The sequence below is a fragment of the Lynx canadensis genome, chromosome B3, assembly GCF_007474595.2.
Source record: "Lynx canadensis isolate LIC74 chromosome B3, mLynCan4.pri.v2, whole genome shotgun sequence".
NCBI lineage: Eukaryota > Metazoa > Chordata > Mammalia > Carnivora > Felidae > Lynx > Lynx canadensis.
Genome location: NC_044308.2, coordinates 61,999,711 through 62,012,968, shown reverse-complemented (window position 1 = coordinate 62,012,968; position 13,258 = coordinate 61,999,711).

The window sequence follows — 13,258 nt, the reverse complement described above, 5'->3', positions numbered from 1 at the left end:
CTGAGGAACCCAGTTTGAAAACCCTTGAGGTGCCAATCCCACCTCCTGATTTTACAGATGCTGAATGTAAGAGGAGAAATTGGTGGCTGATGTGAGGCTCCAGCCAGCATCTTGTCTCTTCTCCATGAGATTCAGCATCAGTCAACAATGACCCTGTGCCCATCGGGAGCCAATGTGCTTCCAGGCTTCGCTATGTTCATTCTCCATCTCCAGCCAAAGCGCATTGAGCTGAGGGACAGGAAGGTGATCTGGAAAGAGCCAAGTGTAAGTCTCTGCTCTGCCATTTAACAGCTGTCAGTTTAATCATGCTCTCAGAACTTCAATTTCTTCACTGTAAAATGCGAATAAATATAACAGAACTTGGGGGCACCTGGGTGACTCAGTCAGTGAAGCATCGACTCTTGATTTTGGTTCAGGTCATGATCTCATGGTACATGAGTCTGAACCCTGAATCGGCCTCTGGGCTGGCAGTGTGGGGCCTGCTTGGGATTCTCCCCTCTCTCTCTCTGCCTCTCTCCTGCTCAAGCTCTTTCTCTCTCTCTCTCAAAATAAATAAACAAACATTAAACAATATATATATGTAACAACACTTGGGGGAGTGTAGCTGAAACAAGAACAGGGCGCCAGTGCTGCACACGTGCAGGGTTAGCCCAGGACCGGCCCCCGAACGATTCCTGTTGCCTTGTTTCTCTTCCACTTCATTCTGTGCCTCGTTCCTCTGGAGCTGGGACCCTGTAAGCCCTATCTTGGCTCTTTCCTCAAAAAACCCCTCTGATCTTCTCTTCAGGAATCAGAGTGGAATTGGAAGAAAGAGGCTTGCTTCAGAAGGCTTTTCTGGTTTCTTAAAAGATGGCAGATCTGGGAAAGAGGTTCAGGATGAGTGTGAGAAAGGAATATAGGCGTATAGAATATGGCGTCTGTGGTGGGACAGGAGGGCTGCCTTGGGGGATGGGGTCCTGGTTTCCTGGAGGAGAGAGGACACTACTGTCACTCCAGGGGACAGATAGGATAGGCTGAGGGGGCTGGGCCAGGCGTGGCTCCTCTGCCAGCCTGCCCTCATGGTCCAGCCCAGGGCTTGCACAACAGCCTGGCTGGCTGGCGGGCTGGCACTCCCCTGGGAACCTCAGGAAGTCCCCCTTGTCCCCCCCTTGACCTTTGACCCCTTGGGCCTGCTGTAGGCCAGAATTCCAGGCAGCTGTCCTCTCTTTTACCTTCTGTTCCTGGCCATTTCCCTTTAAGGCTGGAACTCAGAGATACCCCAAACCCCCACCTTACAGCTCACCCTTTCACATGCTGTCTGGTACAGACCAGCTAGACCCTCCCTATGTGAGCAATGGGGACCCTGAGCCATAAGCCAGCAGGACCCTTGGAGTCTGGCTACCTGAAGGGCCCAAGTCTTATAGGAGAGTGCCCCCACGAGTACTCCTCAACTCCAGACATCGTCCCAGGCATCTTGTTGAACTCCATCCCTGTCCCAAAGCTCAGTGGCCCAAGCCAAGAACAGCAGACAGAGCCTCCTCTCTCCCGCCATCCTCTGTGCAAAGTTGAAAGGATCCTTGATACTGTTCCACACCAAACCATGCGGCACCTCACGGCAACGGCACTCAGTTTCACAATCAAATAATTCCCTTTGGTTTTCTAGTGGAATTTTCGCTTTTATTTTTTAGGGTTTCTTGGCCTTTTTTTTTTTTTTTTTTTTAAGCAATCAGTCTAAATTTGTCATCACACATCCCCCATTTCCGCCTCTAAGGGCCTCCTTTTCATCCCCTAGAATCTGGAAACCATATGTGTGGGCAGAAACCCCCCAGCATCCCCCACGGCACCCTGGCCCAGCCTGGCCTTCACAGGGGCAGCCTGTCAGCTGGGGAAGAGTCTACACTCCAGGCTGGGGCTGGAAAGGGAGTTTCTCTTTGGACCTTCCCAGCTCAAGCCATGGAGAAGCCGTGTGGTCTAGTGGTTAGGGCTGGAACACATCAGTTCTGTCCCCAGCAATCTCTTTGACTAACGCCAGAAGCCTGGGAAAGTCCCCTTGGCATCCAAGGGACTCAGTTTCCCCATCGGCTGAGGGACTCAGAGTGTTACAGGCTAGCTCATCTCCTACCTGCTTTGGTAAAAAGAGCTTTTGATCTAAAATTTTTGCTCTGTCACTTGTAAGCTCTGTGACCTTGACAGATGGTTTAATATTTCTGAACTTCAATTTCCTCATCTATAAATTAGACACTATTGTTGTACCTACCTTCTGGTTGTTACTAGGGTTAAATAAGAAAACGTGTTGTATAGAGCCTAATTTCAGGCATGCTTTGAAACCTCAATAAACATTAGTTGTTGTTGATAATAAGTAGAAATACATAATGAGGTGGGAATGTGTTCTCAGAGGGTACAGCTCTGAGGTCCAGCCTGTTTGCCCCTGCCTCTCCTGCTCAGACTGCCCTGTCTGGACCTTCTTTGGGCCTCCCGAGACTCTAGAAGGGGAAGGGATGCGTTAGCAATGCTAGTGGATCAGGCTTGAGGGAGGCCCTACTGCTCCGTCCGGGTCTCCATGGCGACCCCAGCCCCTCCCCTCCTTCCTTCCTCAGGAGCTTTCTGTTTACAGTAAACAGCTGCCCTAGCTCAGCCCCAGCTGATCCTGCACCGGGCCAGCCAGACCCTCTCTGAACTGGGGACAGGCTGGATGTGAAGGTCCGGGCACAGTGTCCTGGGCTCCATGCGGCCTTGAACAACTTCTGTTTTGCCACCCAGACTGGAGGGGAGGGAGAAGGGGAGGGGAAAGGCCTGTTACCTCAGACCACAGCCAGGACCTTAGAGACAAGGAGCAATGGAGTGTAATTAAGGAGAACCAGGCCAAGAGAGCCTAGTAGAGAGATCTCTGGCTTGGCCTTAGACTGACCTGGGTTCAAATCCTGACCTGGATGTGCTCATTGTGTGACCTCAGTCTGGTCATTTAACTTCTCGAAGCTTCACTCAGTTTATTGATTTGTAAAATGGAGATGATAACGCCTTCCTCAGAAGATCAGACAAGCCGCTAGCCTGCTGTGGTTGTGGCTGGATTTCTTATTTCACTCCTCAGATACTCTCCTGCTCAGGGACTTTGCATGAGTCTCAACCTATTTCTCCACCTGGCACGTCTCAATCACACAAGATACAAGCATGTGTATGGGTGCACAAAGCATATACATCTGGGGACACAGCAAACACATACAAGCCAAGGAATGAAATGAAACTCGCAAGTGTCTGAGGCACAGGAGAATCTCCATAAAGGTGGGGTTAGAGTCTAGTTGTTTCTTTCCTTTTTTTTTTTTTAAAGACTATTTATTTTTTAATAACCTCTACACCCAACTTTGGGTTTAAACTTGCAACCCAGAGATCAAGAGTTGCACACTCCACCGATGGAGCCAGCCAGGCACCCCAATCTAGTTTCTTAAGCCCATATCTGGGTCTGAGTGAGCCAACGTTGGAGCTGGGACGTTGTTCCACCATCACCAGGTCATCACAAGTGTCTACCTCTCTCTCCACTCAGCCTCCAGGATTGCACCCACCCACCGTGCCCAGCTGACTACTGTGCAGGAATACAGGGGATGCTGCTAGGGTATGGCTCCCCATTCCTAAGGGACAAGCTTTCAGGGCAGGATGTCTGGGATGTGAGGCTTCTGTCCCCTAGCTCCTGAGGGGCTCACATTGCCTCCTTCGACTCCAGCATCCTTGGAAGTACCGGCCAGTTAGGGGAGACTTAACGGGTGAGATTGAGACCTGTCATTCCCCTTACCACCAGAACCAGGGCGGGCTGGGGTTGGGCAGGGGCATTCATCAGTTTGAGTCATTCCCCACAGGCCCATGAGTAAGTGCGGATCTGGATATTCAGCATCCCCTCCCCAGCAAGATGCCTGTCGGGGTCTTCCAAGGTTGGGTTCCTGTTGGTCCCAGGTGCAGCCCTGGGGTTCTGTCCTGGGCTCCACTCCTCAGAAGCTGGAGGCTTGTGGGCTTAGCTGACTTTGCTGCCCCCATGCCCACCTGCCAACAAGCAGGCCTAACTCTGGAGTTTCTGTCCTCACCCTGGTCTGGGCTGCATGAGCAAGGAGAGGAGCCCCCAGTACTAAAGTCAGCCCCGTGGACAGGGCTGGAAATCCCCCACTTCTTACCTTGGCTGGTTGAGGAAACAGCCTCCCGGCAAAAGGCTGCCTCCCGCCAGGGACTTTTCTCCTGGGGGTGACACAGCACACAGGGCAGTTACAGGGACCCCAGGCACACTTCAACCAGCCCCGGGGGGTGAGGGGAGTATCACACAGGACCACTCTTTCCCTTGCAGAAAGCATGGTAGCGAAAAGCTGCCCCTAGAGCCCTATAGGGGTTTAAGCTGGCCTGGAAGGGTGGGCAGGGAAAGGGAGGCCACAGGGTGGCCAGGAAGGTGCACACTGCTGGTGGCATCCGGTAATCTGACTGAGCCCAAGCAATTCTGTATCCAGAGCTCCCCAGCCCCTCCCCCACAGCTCCCTTTCCTCATCCAGTACCCAATCTGAAACGGGCTTCTGATAGGATATGAAGCCTTCACAGGGCTTTGGCCTCCCATGGTAGTGGTTTCCAAACTGTTTTATGAATATTTCTGTATAAATTATACACTCTTGTCAAAACACATATGAAATATTAATAAAGTCCGATTTATTTTTTATTTTAAAGTTTCTTTTTGAGAGAGTGAGGGAGAGAGGAGTACGTGCAACGTGAGGATAAGCAGGGGAAGAGCAGAAAGAAAAGGAGAGAGAATCCTAAGCAGGCTCCACTGTCAGGGGCGGAGCCTGGAACTCACAAACCCTGAGATCATGACCTGAGCCAAAATCAAGAGTCGGATGCTTAACGCACTAAGCCTTCCAGGAGCCCCCAATTTATTTTTTAGATAAAAGATACGTTTCGGTAGACATCTTCCTACTTCCTCCCACCTCTGGACGGATGGCCTTGCCCACTCCTGCACTCAGCCCACTGCAGAGCCCATCAAACTGACTGATAGATGAAGGCAGGATGGCCTCTTTTGGAGCAGACCGTCCCACCTTGCAGGAAGGTACAGGTCATGGGGGGCAGCTCATTTTCTTAATACTTTGGAAATCACAAACAACTGAGTAACCCACATCTGAGGCTCTTTTATTTGTTGTTAACTTGAAAAGAATCTTGGTCGTCTTCAAGTAAGGCTCTTTTGGCACCGTGGTAGTCATGTTTCAGCTCCCTACCCCAAAGGCCCAGCTAGCCTGTCCCTAGGGCCACAGCACCCCATTGCAGAAAGTGAGCATTTGTCAAGGAAGAATGCATAGGCCTGTGTATGCGTGTGTTTCGTGTTTGTGCGGACGCGTGCACGCACATCCGGGGTGTGCCCATCCAAAAGAGCCTGTTCAGAGACAGCCTCTGTTTTCTGGTCTGCTGACTGTGGGGGCTTCATGCAGGTCACACAGGTACTGAGACACCTGCCATTAACCCTCCTGACCTGAGTCATAAGAACTTCTGATACTGAATCATATACTTTATCTCATCTCATCTGCATTCTCACAACATAACCACTTAGACAGGTGAGGGGGGTATCCATCGGTCCCTGATGGAGGAGAGGAGCCCAAGGTGCAGGGAGGAAAGGGAATTGCCCAAAGTCACACAGTTTGACAGAGCTGGGTCTCCTGTGTGTTCCCACTCCTCCCAGGTTGTCTCTCTTCGAGTCCTGCCCCCCTGCACCTGGGGTAGCCTGCTGTTCTCTGTTCCCTAGAGAGAAGATGAGCCCAGGACCCTCTCCCTGGCCTCGGAAATGAGGCCCAGCCATGAGTCAACCCTCTTAGCATGGACTAGGCGCCCCACAGGCAGGGGATCAGGGTCTGACTTTTCTGCCAAGGCCAGAGTTGCCCCCTGCTCCAAGGAGCCTGGCAGGCTCTGAGGCCAGGGCTTCCTCCTTCATTTAAGACTTCAGCCCCGTAAGCATGGCAGAAGGGGAGGGTGAGGGGAGGGCTCAACCTCCAACCCCCCTCCCCCCTCCCTGACAGCTGTAATCTGCTTGGGAAAATCTCTCTCTCTCTCTCTCTCTTTTTTTTTTTTTTCCGCACAGGAAAAAATATTAGTTGTCCCGATAACAAGGAAAACAAAATCCAGCGCAGGGCATCAGAGACTTCCTGAGGCGGGAAACAATGTCCAGGGAGTTCAGTGGAGAAGCCCGAGCTGGGAGGCTGAGGGGGAGCTGAGAGAGGACACTGGTCCAGGCCTATCCGGCCAGCGGGGGAGGGGGATGACAGATCGAGGAACTTGGAAAAAAGATTTCCCCCCCAAAACCTTGAAGTCTGGCCCGTTGAGCTATATCCGGGAAATGATTCAGGAGCGCGCACGTCCCAAACGGGATCAGGCCCCATCAGCGCAGGTGCTTAGAGTCTACCTCTCTTCCCTCCTTGTCCCCAGTCTATTCTCCCTGGCGCTGTCCTGGGCCTGGGGAACTCGAGGGGTAAGCAGGTGGGTCCCTGCTTGGGGGCCTGGAGAGGCTATGGGCACCCCACGGACACCCCTCCCCCCCAGGCTTCTCCCCTTATCTGCCCCAAGGTTGCTTCCCAGGGTAACTTTCCACCGGGGTCGGGGTCCAAGAAGGGGAGAGCTTCTCCAACGGCTCCACCCCCAAGCCTAAAGGACTCTGTTGCCCACTTCCCAGGGCACTTGGGTTGTTTGGTCCAGTGGGTGTGGCCTGTGAGCACAAGGGGCTCTGGGGAGAGGCAAATGAGGCCGTTTAAAGCAGGGCTCTGTGCTCCCTGTGAGAGGTGGTTTTCAACCCTAGAGGCGACGCACATGGGTCACTTAGGGAGCTTTTAGAAAATACCAGTCCCCTCCTAGGCCTCATTTCTGAACGAGCATATCAAAATCTCTAGGGTGCTGCTCAGGGGATTCTTGTGTGTAGTCAGGGCTGAGAACCCCTGTTCCATGACCCTGTGACCCTTTGGTCACTTGCTAGCTTGTCCCCTTCACCTCTGCCATCAGCACTGGCCCCTTGGTTCCAGACTGAAGCTCCTCAGAAATTATCACCTAGCTGATGGCCTCCAGAGGTGCCTGCCAAGTTCCCTGACCAGCTGGAGGCCAGCTGCCTAACCCAATAGGAGGTTCTGGGTTACCGCTGCCCCTTCCCTCTGCTCCTTCTCTTCCCCCTTGGGCAATGATGCCTGGAGCCTTTGTTCTCAGCCAACAGCAGTGTGACCAGAAACCTACCCACAGCTTAATTACAGCCCCATTCACTGGCCGTAGGCTGGCTACCTTCCCCACTCAACCTGCCGACTTGACTCTGAGTCTCGTGCTCAGCATCCCCCACTCCACATAGCCTGCAGCCCAGGCAACTCCTCCCCACATCTCAGGGTCAGAGCCAGCTTTATTCTTAGGAAGGCCAGAGGTTCCTTCCTCCATATGCCCTCAGCCCTTGCTCTGCACAAAGCCTAGGGCTCTCCTGGCGGTCTGGGCTGTGAGCACAGGAGCTGTAATTATCAACAAGGGCTGGGGGCCTTGCCAGGGCACTGCTGTTGTGCCCTGCCAAATACTGGGCTTACATGGTAAACCCTTTGAAGTGAGAGACCATTCCTGGTTCATTTTTGATTATTCATAAACATGTACCAATCACCTAAGTGCTAGGTCTATGGGGAGATACACCTGGAGAGAGGCACAGTCCCTCCTCTCAAAGGCCCTTCTCAAGACAAGGAAGAACTGGGGTGACTGGCTGGCTCAGTCAACAGAGCATGTGACTCTTTTTTCTGAAGCAGAAACTTTTTTTTTAATGTTTATTTTTGAGACAGAGAGAGAGAGAGAGAGAGAGAGAGAGAGAGAGAGGGAGAGAGAGAGAATGAGCGGAGGAGGGGCAGAGAGAGGGAGACAGAGGACCTGAAAGCAGGATCTGCACTGACAGCAGAGAGCCCAATGTGGGGCTCAAACTCACTCACACTGTGAGATCATGACCTGAGCCAAAACAGACACTTAACCCACTGAGTCACCCGGGGGCCCCAAGAATGTAACTCCTGATCTCAGAGTTGTGAGTTCAAGCTCCATGCTGGGCTCAGAAATTACTTTAAAAAAAGAGAGGGACTGGGGCACCTGAGTGGCTCAGTTGGTTAAGCATCTGACTTCGGCTCGGGTCGGGGCACCTGAGTGGCTCAGTTGGTTAAGCATCCGACTTCGGCTCGGGTCATGATCTCATGGTTTGTGAGTTTGAGCCCCGCATCGGGCCCTGTGCTGACAGCTTGGAGCCTGGAGCCTGCTTCCGATTCTGTGTCTCCCTCTCTCTCTGCCCTTTCCCCACTTGCACTCTGTCTCTCTCTGTCTCTGTCTCTCTCTCTCAAAACTAAATAAACATTAAAAAAAAAACTAAAAGAGAGAGAGAGAGAAGGAGGGAGATAGGGAAGGGCTGTAATGAGCTATCACAATGAGTTCTCTGAAACTGGCTTAGGAACACCCTATCAGTATAGTGTAGGGAGTATAGCAACTACTTCATAAATGTTTGTTGAATGAATATCTGTTCCTGAAAAGGAGCATAGTATGTCCTTCCCCTAGCTGTACAAATAAAGGGAGATATCTCAGGGGTCAGGGACAGTGTGAGGCTCCATTGTATCAGATGGGGCGGGGAAGGGATAAAATGAGCCAGGGCTTGCAGCCTGGCTCAAGAGAACTCACTAGGTCCCTTTGTGCTCCTGGCCAGGCTTTTACCAACTAAGGGGGCTTGGAAGTTCCCAGGGTCTGTCCAGAGGGACTGTGGGTTACCATCCCCTCTGCCCAAGTGGTCTTGCCCACCTGGAGAATCACCAGAGATGCTGAGAGGCAGGACCACAGAACAGGCTTTTCCCTTCTCCTAAGGGGGCCTTCTTGGCCAGGGATTCCCAGGGGTCTCCCCTTTCCCGATGGAGGAGCCCAACCCAGCTCCCAGCCCCCACCACAACGTTTTCCAAACAGGTGGAGGATGCTATGGACAAGTGGCCACCTGGCTGCTGGAAAGGGGAAGCCCCACCTGCCCCTGGGGCTTCCATCTCCCCAGGGGAAACAGTTAGCTGAGAAGCCACTGCCTGCTCCCCAGAAGCTTAGGCTCTGACCCTTGGCCTGGGCAGTGGGCAGCAGGCTTCAGGAGCTTGGGGTGAGGGGGCTTAGAAGGGAGGGGCTCCAATCCCAGCTGCCTAGCTCTGGGTACTAACAGGCCATGCCGGGGGCAGCCGAGATTGAGGGGGGGCACCACCACCTGCTTTTCCTTGTTTTGTTTTCAGGGCACTAATTACTGTGCTGAGCTCCGAGCTGCCTAATGAGGCCGTTTGGATTTCCTGTTGTTCTGGCTTCCCAAGACCCTTAAAGGGCCAGCATCGCACTAGGCGCGTGCCCGGGTGGGACACCGACCATTCCAGTGAGGGTGAACACAGAGGGGCTATCTCTAGGCTCAGCCTGAAAGCCAAGGGCAGTGACAAGGGGATGGTCTGATACTTCCTGGCTACTCACACGCTTCATGGGGACTTGCTCAGAAGTGCCTGCACCGGAAGCAGGAGCTTCAGAACTGTATAGCTTGGCCAGACCATGCATGGGGTAGGGTGGGAGGGGGAGGCAAGGAGGCCAGGGCTGAGGAGGAAAGGCTGGTGATGTCACCAGTGCCCAGACTGTGAGAACCACTGCAGAACTAGGCAGGAGGGAAACGCCATGACGTCCTGTCCACCCGCCCCCCCGCAACTACAAAATAAACACTTGTTGTCTGAGCAGCCAGCGCCACTTCCGAAGGGGCAGGCTAACCAGGCTAGTGGCCCAGAAATGGGCCCGAGCCCAGCTTTGAGCAAAGGCCTTTGGGCCAAGTTGGATTCACAAAGGCCTGCAGGTCAGGCTGCCCCTAACTCAGCCCCTCCATGGCACACCACGCAATAGGGTTTACAGGATGCATTAGTACCTTCTGCACCTTAGGGCTCACCTTTGCACATGGAGGAGCTGAGCATGGCTGGAGGTGCCAGGGAGCCCCCTTCCATGCTTGCCACAGGCTGCAGATGGAATGGCAAGGCAAGTAGGGGAGTACCCATCTGCCTCAGCCTCCCTCAGATCTGAGGCACAGCCTCAGCCCTAAGGCCTGTCCCAAGTGCCCCTCAGGCTGCCCCAGACGGTGGATCCTCTGGGTCCCAGGAGCCCTGGCCTGCAGCACCCTCCCCCACAGACAGGGTGACGACATTGTTGTTCTTATACGGGGCCTTCCGCCTGGAGTTCCGGCTCCGCTAAATGGTGGGAATGAGGGTCCCAGGGACAAAGCCAGCCTGGTTCCCGCAGCCACCTCAGAATGGACGGAATCCCCATTGTGTGCGGGCGCCCTGTGCCCGCCCTCCCCTTGCCCGCGCCGGACATGCCAACAAACAGCTCATTGAGCCCGGGGGAGGGGCCCGGGGACAACAATGTCCCCCAGCGGGCCAGGGCAGTGAGCTCAGCTGGGGGTGGGGGCTGCCATGGAGGCCGGAGGGCGATGATCTCAGCTTGGGGAGGGACGGCCCTTGCGACAAGCTGACCTGAGCCTGGCCTCTCCGGTGAGGCTGAGAAGGGCTGACCAGGGCTGGCCTCACCCTGGCTGCCCCACCCCTGGGCCGAGCTGGGAACTGACCGGGGCTTCTCACGCTTAAACTGCTCCAGCCCAGGGCGCCAAGCAGGCGCAGCAGGGGGCTCACAGGACACAGCAGAGCCGCCCCAGATCCAAGAGACTGGTGGACTCTCCCTGTGGCAGTGTCTTTCCTCCTCAGGGAGGCCCAGCCCAGAGTCCTCCCACACCACCAGCCCACAACAACCACAGCAGGACTTTTGGGTCAATAAGTGGATGTACTTTCTATAACTAGAACTATCTAAAGAGCAGAATCAGCCTGGGAGGGGGTGAGGATCCTATCCCTGGAGACACTCAACCTCTTGGCTACAGAATATGGGGTTGGTCTAGATGTCCTTGAGAGCTCACCTCACCCTGAGCCTCTTGAGACACCTATGGATTTCCTTCGTGGGATCCAGGCCGGAGGTTGGATGAACCCAGGCCTGATCCAACCCTTTCTCCTCTTCCAGGCAAGTCTGGGCAGAGCCTCAAGACTCTGAGAGAAAAAGGAGGAAGGGGGAAGGACTTTCAGGGAAAGTGGCATGGCCAGAGTGGCCCCCACCCTCAGTACCGGAGCCGGGGAGCCCTGATACTGGTCATGTTTGCAGGGCTCTATCTGGATGGAAAGTGAGGGCTGTGAGGAGAAAGCAGATGCTGGTAAGAAGAGTGTGGGGTCTATCCCAGCAGGTCATCAGGGGTCTGGCATTCTCAGGTATCCAGTCACCTCAGGGGCAGGACCCTGGCATCAGTGCACACCTGACTACCAGCCAGAGGTGCAGATAGTCTCCTAGCTGCCTCTAACCTTCCCTTCGTACCTCCCTGCTCTAGACCACCTTGCATGCCACTGCCAGGTGGTGGCTGACCGCCCTCCTCTGCTCAAGAACCCACAGGCTCCCTAGTGCCCCTCAGTCAAGTCTAAATTTGTCTGCTAGGTTTCCATACCCTAACTATCTAACCTCATGTCCCACCCTCCACAGGTGAAATCTCTTCCCGCTCTACCTACTTCATTTCCACCCTGATACTTTTCCTCTCTCCATTCTCCCTGCCAGGAATGCGCCCTCTTTCTCTAAGATCCACTCTTTTTTTTTTCCATCCACCCCCAGTGCAATCCTCCTCTCCCACAAAGCCACACTTCACCCCTGAAGCCCCACTTCCTCTCTGAATCCTGGTTCCAAAGGTCATCACATGGGCCTTGATATCATCTCCACCTCCCATGTTCCTCTTGGCATCACTGCCCTTAGCCTAGTGCTAGGCACATGGTAGACCTCTTCCAAAACCAGCTGACTGATGGACCCAAACTCACATACACATGTGGCCCTGAGAAAGCCAGCCATGGGGTGCACACATCTTTGCCTGCATTCTCTTCTTTCTTCTGTTTTATTTTAAAGTATGGTCCACACCCAGCATGGAGCCCAACATGGGACTTGAACTCACAAACCCTGAGATCAAGACCTGATCCAAGATCAAGAGTCAGACACTTTAACCGACTAAGCCACCTAGGCACCCCTGCATTCTCTTCTTTTCATGGCAGTTTGATGATTTGTCCTGGGTTTCCTTAGCTTCCTCTTTACCTGGAGAAGGGCTATGGTAATGGTGGTAGTGATGAGGCCACCTAGGAGAGGAGGGGAAGCAAGAGGCGGGGGTGGGGGGTGGGGGTGGGGGGTGGGGAGGGGAGTTGGCCATAAGGCAACACAGGGATCTTGGTGGCAGAATGGCTCCAATGACAGGAGTATTCATGCTGCTCAAGCAGGACTCAGGAGACTGGGGTGAGTGGGTACAATAGAGAGTCAAAGCCTATTTCTAAATGTATAGAGTTAACTGAGGCTGTTACTGAAACCCCTGGTGTTGGAGGCCCTGAGTATTCACCATTGCTCTAGAAACTCTCTATGAGGTCCCAGACCTTAAATCCAGCCAGCCCCTTTGCTGCAAAATTTGTGTGGCTGGACAGCTCCATAAGGCTTGTTTTTCGAGAGTGGTGGCCAGAAGGCTGGGGGCAGGAGAGGCAAAGTGGCATTGGCTCACAGTGGCCTAAGACTGTCCAAAAAACTTCTTGGGGCTGAGAGGATGCTCTGGTCCTGGTGCCTCCCAGGCCTCTCTGGACTTCTTCCCTGGGGACAGTCTGAACACAAGAATTCTATGGGCTGGAGATTCTTTGCTAATCACAGGCAAGGCAAGTTACTTATTAGCAAGCATCAACATGCAATTCTCATCAACTCCAGGGGAGAGTTCAACCTGGATGAATAACTGGGATACATAGTGTAGACACTGTCATAGGAAGTTCTCCCATATGTCTAACCTAAGTCCTTCCTGCCATAATTGAAGCCCATTTCCTCTCATTCTGACCATGGGAGGAGAAGGAGACAGCCAGTCACCATCCTTTGCTAAAGACCCATCACCTACTTGACCATGGCAGTCAGATTCCTCCTCAGCCTTCTCCAGGGAGCCATGCCCTGCCTGCTCAGGCAGCTGTTCGGAGTTGGCACCTGTCCCTGATGTCTTTCTGTCTCCATGAGAGTATTTGAAACGCAGCACTTCCTGGTTCAGGCCTGACCCTTCCCTCCAGGGAGGCTGTCTGAGTAGCCCCCACTCCCGGGTTCCTAGGGCTGCCTGTACCCTATCTCTTGCTTGCTTCAAGTCCTGAGTAGCAGCTGGGATCAGAGATCAGAGGCTGTGTGGAGAAATGAGAGGACAGAGTTCCTT